Raw genomic sequence first — 6,059 nt, 5'->3', positions numbered from 1 at the left:
GAACATGGGTGATTCAGAGGCGTCTTTGCTATCTAAAAGACCATCCTGGCATAGGTGATTCATGAAAGCTGCCTTCTTTTTCTAACTTTTCATTCTCTCTCCTCTCTCTCTCACCAAGCCAGGGTTTCTTTGTATTGCCTTGGCTGTCTTAGACTCATTTTGTAGATCAGGCTGGCCTCAAACTCACAGAGATCTGCCTGCCTCTGCCTCCATAAGTGCTGGGATTACAGGCATGTCTCACCATGTCCAGCTCTAACTTATTTATTCTTTCTGAGTTTCATATACTGTACTCCAGTCCTGTTCATCTCCCTGTCCCCTTATGTCTGCCCTTTGCCCTTGCAACCTCCCCCCTCAAAATAAACACACAAGCAAAGAACAACAAAAAAACCCCAAAGCATTGAAATCATCTCAACATGGAAGCTGTAGTATGCCACAGTGAATGTCCCACACTATATCCCTCTGTCCACACATTTTCATTTACAGATGTTCATTGTGAGCCATTGGTCTGGTTCAAGATCTCTGGCTTCTGTAACACTGTCAATATTGGATCCGTCAGGACTCTTCCCACTTATCCTGATGTTGCCCTGTATCATGGAGATCCTGCAGCTTTGGATCAGCAGCACTGGCCCTTTCACATGTCCCAACTGAGAGACCAAAAGATAAATTAGCAGCTATTATTAAGACCTGAAGTAGGTGGGTGGAGAAGTCCAGTAATGCCCTGAGGGGAAGGACCACCTTACTGCATTCTTTCCCCACCTACTAGAGATAACAGTTGCTAGGAAACTGGCCCATCCCCCTAGGGAGGGACACCAGGTCATTATGGTCTGGGGACCTTCTTATAGCCAATCAATTAAAAATGTAGCATTGTGACCAATAGATGCTTGCCAGGCAAGAATTGCCCCTGCCTTGGGCATGCTGGGATGGACCAGAATCTATAAATCACCCAACTAACCTGGGTGCAGCGTGCTCAGCTCCCACCACTTTGGCGGTGGGTGTTGTGGGCCCAAGCTGCAGCTTGTAATTTACAATAAAAAAACCCTCATGCGTTTTGCAACGGAGTCGATTCCTGTAGATCTTTTGGGGGCTTGGGAACCGGGTGTAACACCAACCATTTGCAGATGATGTCAGTTTTGGGGTGGGTCAGTTCAGAGCCCTGGAATGGGGCCTGGGTGGTAGCTGAGCATGTCACCCCACCTGCTCTTCCTTATTCTCACCACCAGGGCAAACTCCCAACACTGCTCTGGCTAGGGCACCCAATGCTGCTAGTGGCAAGAGGCACAGTCAACTCTCCTGCTCTCCTGCCTTCAGGGCTGGCTCACCAGCACATATGCCTCCAGAGCCAGCTCTACTGTGTTGCCCAGTTAAGGTTTGGGGCCAACTCTTCCAAGTGCTGCAGCCTGTGAGGGGCTGGGCCAACTTTCTTGCTCTTATACCCTCCGGGCTGGCTCACCCATGCCCTCTCCACCAGGACCAGCCCTATTGTGCTACCTTGGTGAGCTGCAGGGCCTGCTGCAGGCTGCAGCCAGTGAGGGGCCGGGACAGCTCACCCTCTCTCATGACTCCAGCTCTTCTGATTGCCACAGGTGGGGAGGCGTAAAAGTGGAGAGGGCATTACCCCTACATCCACAACACCTCACAGCAGATGAGTCCTTGGGGCTGGCTCCCCCAGACCCCCTTGATCAGGGCCAGCACTACTGTGCTACCCAGGCAAGTTTCAGGACCCACTCTTGAGTGCTGCTGCCAGTGAGGGGCAGGGACAGTTCTCCCACTCTCATGACCCTGGGGCCAGCTCTCCCGATGGTTGCAGGTGGTAAGGGACAAGGCATCACCCCTATACCCAAGCTACCTCATGGCAGACTAGTGGCAGGGCTGGCACTCCTGAGCCCTCACCCTCAGGGCCACCAGGGTCAGATCTGCCTCCCTGTGAGGAGAGGTGAGGTGCAGGGCCCACTTTTCTTGAGTGCTGTCACTGGTGAGTGATGGGGCCAGCTCTTCTGAGCACCACATCCAGAAAGGGGCAGGGCCAGTTATAGAGCCCCTGATTACCCACTGTGATCTCCAGAAGATGCCCTGACCAGAAACATCCCCATGTTTGCTAACAGTAATTTGAGCCATGTTAAATGGTCCCTTGCTGCTGCGTAGCTATGGATCCAAATGTGACCCTCAGTGGCAGCTCCAGCTGGAACCTCACTATGGCCCTGGGTTGTGGGGCTGGCCACTCCTAACAAGCTACTCCTCTAGGCTTTCCAGTTCATCTCCCTTACTGGATGCTGAAGCTCCTCTACTTCTCTTTCTCTCCCATCTAACCACCAAATACTCACACACTGTGGGGGCTCCCACTGCAGACGGGCCACACAGTGGGTCTGTGGGCAACACTCTCCATCCAGTTCTTCATGGCATGGTAGCAAGTGGGTTTCTATGAGCTGTCTTTGCCATGTGCTGGAGAGCAGGTCTGTAGGTGGAATGGTGGTCTGTACATGGCATGGTGGTCCGCAGGTCTCTGTCTTCCTACTCCTGTGCTGCACCACCTGGATTTGATATGATTTGATTTCTATGAGTCCTAGACCTAAGAGAGCTTTGGCCAACAAGCCAGGCTTCAAGCTAGGTTGAACAAAGGCCTGCCATCTGCCCCGCTCCTGACTGACAGAAGAACACCACCATCACCATAATCTTGTCTCTTTGTCCATTGCCAGGGAAGGGGGAAAGCTGTATTCTCCAACCTCATGGCCCAACCTACAGGCAGCATTCACTGGAGAGCCTCTACCCAGTAGTTGTTTGTTGTTTTTATAATCCTGGCAAAGGGTCACTGTCAATCTTTAGCTTTCTGAACTTCCTGAATCTTGTTTCACTAGTTTGAGTTTTACACATCTCTTCTCTTAGGAAAGAAGGAATGTTTCTCTTTGGAGAAAACAGCTGCATAATATTCCAACCTTTCAGCTTCTTAGCACATGCTATACAATGTTGTTTGAACTCTGAATAAGGATGATATAGATTCTGGATTAGTTTCTTCTATTGAGAGCTAACCATTGGTTCACTAGGCCACTCTAACAGTCACTCACAGCCCCTTGATTAGTAAGGAATCTCTACAGTTACCATTGCAGTACAAAAAAAGAAGCTTCCCTTAACAATGTGTGGTGGCTTCAAATCCAATTATAAAGCAGTTGATAGTGTTCACAATAGTCATGCCACTGTTTATTCATCAGTGGATACATCACCTTACATGTTAGTAGCGAAATAATAAGGTTTCAATAATGCAGGACTCTTGTGACAGTATCTCAGTAGCCTACACTATCTCTGGTACTATGAAAACCATCCACCAGGAAGATATTCTAGCTTCATCCTAGCCTTCTGCAGCCAAAGTATGCCTTGTCTTCAGCAATAGAAAATGATCAAATTTTGGCATGGAATCAATAGCAACACACCTTAATGACTTATGGGGATTAAAGGGCTTCACTGCCAATAACTAATTAAGTAGCTCATGCTTGGCAGTGGTTCACTCACCACTCTTGTGGTTTATTGGGCACATTTGTTGGAAGTCTTAATCTATTTTTACTCTACTTTCTGATGCTTTTTCAAAAAGTTTGGCATTGTGCAAGCAAACATTTTTAAAAAGATGGTGGCAAGATCTTGGAAGGCTGACTACTCTATGTATTCTAAGCAAGTGTCAGTTGAGCTTGGATGGCTAAGAGAACAGGGAACACATTAGCAATATCCAGTGTATTATGAAAGATCCTATCACTTCTATATTTCCTGGAAAGAGCAATGTTAGGTTCACTGGGATTGATTTAGAATATGACAGTTTTAGTAGGACAAGCTTGAACTGTTCAGTCAGGCTCATGCCCAAGAGGCAGAGCAGGGCCATGCTCTAACCTGCTGGGCCTGCCACTGGAATCAGTTTCCAGTGTCTGACAGGCCCCAGGCCAGCATCATGGCTTTTGCCTTTCCTTGGTTTTACCTGATTGCTGAAGGGACCCCTGGATGAGTGAACAATGCACACTTCTAGTATTTACTCTTACAGAGAAAAGTGTACTAAGCAGTCTGGGAATAACTAACTGTTCACCCCTAGTTCAAGCTTAACAAATTTTTCATGCACTGTTTTTTTTTTTTTTTCAATGCAGTTTATTCAGGAACCTTGAACAATCATCTGACCCTGGGGAAAGCCAGCCCACAGCTTAAATAGCCTCTGGGTAGCCAACCCCAGCGTGCCATGTGGGCAATGCAGATAGGTCCACATACATGGAGGCAAGCCAGATCTTCAGCCTTAGCCAAATGTGGAATTGTTCGTGACAGAGAGCACTCACCATCGGGAAGGTGGAAGGCGGAAACCAGCTCCATCTTTAAGGCGCACCATTCCGCAGCTCTCTACAGTTCCCCCTTTTTGTTTTAGACGCATCAGGCAAGAGTAGAGGTCTGATCTCTGATATTAGAAATAAATTGGGACTTTGTACCGATGTTCATTTAGGTGTCATCCACCCAAAAAGCATCAGACCCGCCCAATACCTTTTTCTCAGAGGCGGGACCTGGGGCATCAACCCACATACAATCAGACATGCTCTTCTCTGGGTCCGAAGCGGCTGACCCTGAGTTGTTTTTTTTTTTTTTTTTTTTAAATCAGTTATAACTGTGGTAAACTTTTGGTTTGTCAAGTCCTCCAGAAACTGAGTCTGGTTTCTAGCAACTGTGCTGGGCCAATCATAACCATCTGTAACTCAGTAGCACAGCATTTTCCCCCTTTCCTCCCAGGAATTCCTTGACAAAATCTTGCTACCTTTGCCTTTGAATAACCTGGACAGACCTCTTTGTCTACATTGACCTTCTCTCCCTCTTTTGATTTCTTTAGCACTTGATGAACTCTACTTATATGCTGCTGTAAATATCTAGCTCAGCCAGGGCCTCTTTGCAAGACCTTGTGAAGATTACATTTCATTCAGGGCTAGGAAAGCAAAGCCTCATACCAATCACAGGTCCCTTCTGAATTAACATCTTCCTTAATTCTCCCATGAACACAGTCCAACCTAAGCTTGGTGAGGAGGAATCAAGCACTATCTTTGACATTCAAACCCCCTCATCAATGTCAGTCTTACTGTCTTACAGTCCTAGATATTTATGGGAACTTCAACAGGCAATAACAAGTGTCTCTAAAGGCCAGTATGTATTGATCCTCTGATTTCTCTCTCATTGCCTTAGCTTATGCAGCCTTTGTCGCAAAGAGGATGATTAGTTACATAACTCAGTTTCTCATTTGTCATTCAGACTGATCCCTTTTGGCTCCCATATTTCTGTATCGGCCAGATTATGAGCAGCTCTTTCATTTCTTATATAAAAGTTTTTTCAACCTAGAAGTTGAGTATACACCATGTGTGTCTTTCTGCTTCTGGGATACCTCACTCAGGATGATCTTTTCTAGTTCCACCATTTGCCTGCAAATTTCATAATTTCCTTGTTTTTAATTGCTGAGTAGTATTCCATTGTGTAAACGTACAATTTCTGTATCCATTCCTCAATTGAGGGATATCTGGGTTGTTTCCAGCTTCTGGTTATTACAAATAAAGCTGCTGCAAACATGGTAGAGCGAATGTCCTTGTTGTATACTTGAGCATTTTTTGGATATATGCCTAGGAGTGGTATGGCTGGATCTTGAGGAAATGCTATTCCTAATTTTCTGAGAAAGCGCCAGATTGATTTCCAAAGTGGATGTACAAGTTTACATTCCCACCAGCAATGGAGGAGGGTTCCCCTTTCTCTACATCCTCTCCAGCATGTATTGTCACTTGAGTTTTTGATCTTAGCCATTCTGATGGGTGTAAGGTGAAATCTCAGGGTTTTTTTGATTTGCATTTCCGTGATGACTAAGGATGTTGAGCATTTCTTTAAGTGTTTCTCTGCCATTCAATATTCCTCTATGAGAATTCTCTGTTTAGCTCTGTACCCCATTTTTAAATTGGATTTCTTGATTTGTCTGTTTAACTTCTTTAGTTCATTATGTATTCTGGATTTTAGCCTTCTGTCAGATATAGGGTTGGTGAAGATCCTTTCCCAGTCTGTAGGCTCTCGTTTTG

The sequence above is a fragment of the Meriones unguiculatus genome, chromosome 1, assembly GCF_030254825.1.
Source record: "Meriones unguiculatus strain TT.TT164.6M chromosome 1, Bangor_MerUng_6.1, whole genome shotgun sequence".
NCBI classification, from domain to species: domain Eukaryota; kingdom Metazoa; phylum Chordata; class Mammalia; order Rodentia; family Muridae; genus Meriones; species Meriones unguiculatus.
Note: the sequence above shows the minus strand (reverse complement) of the source record.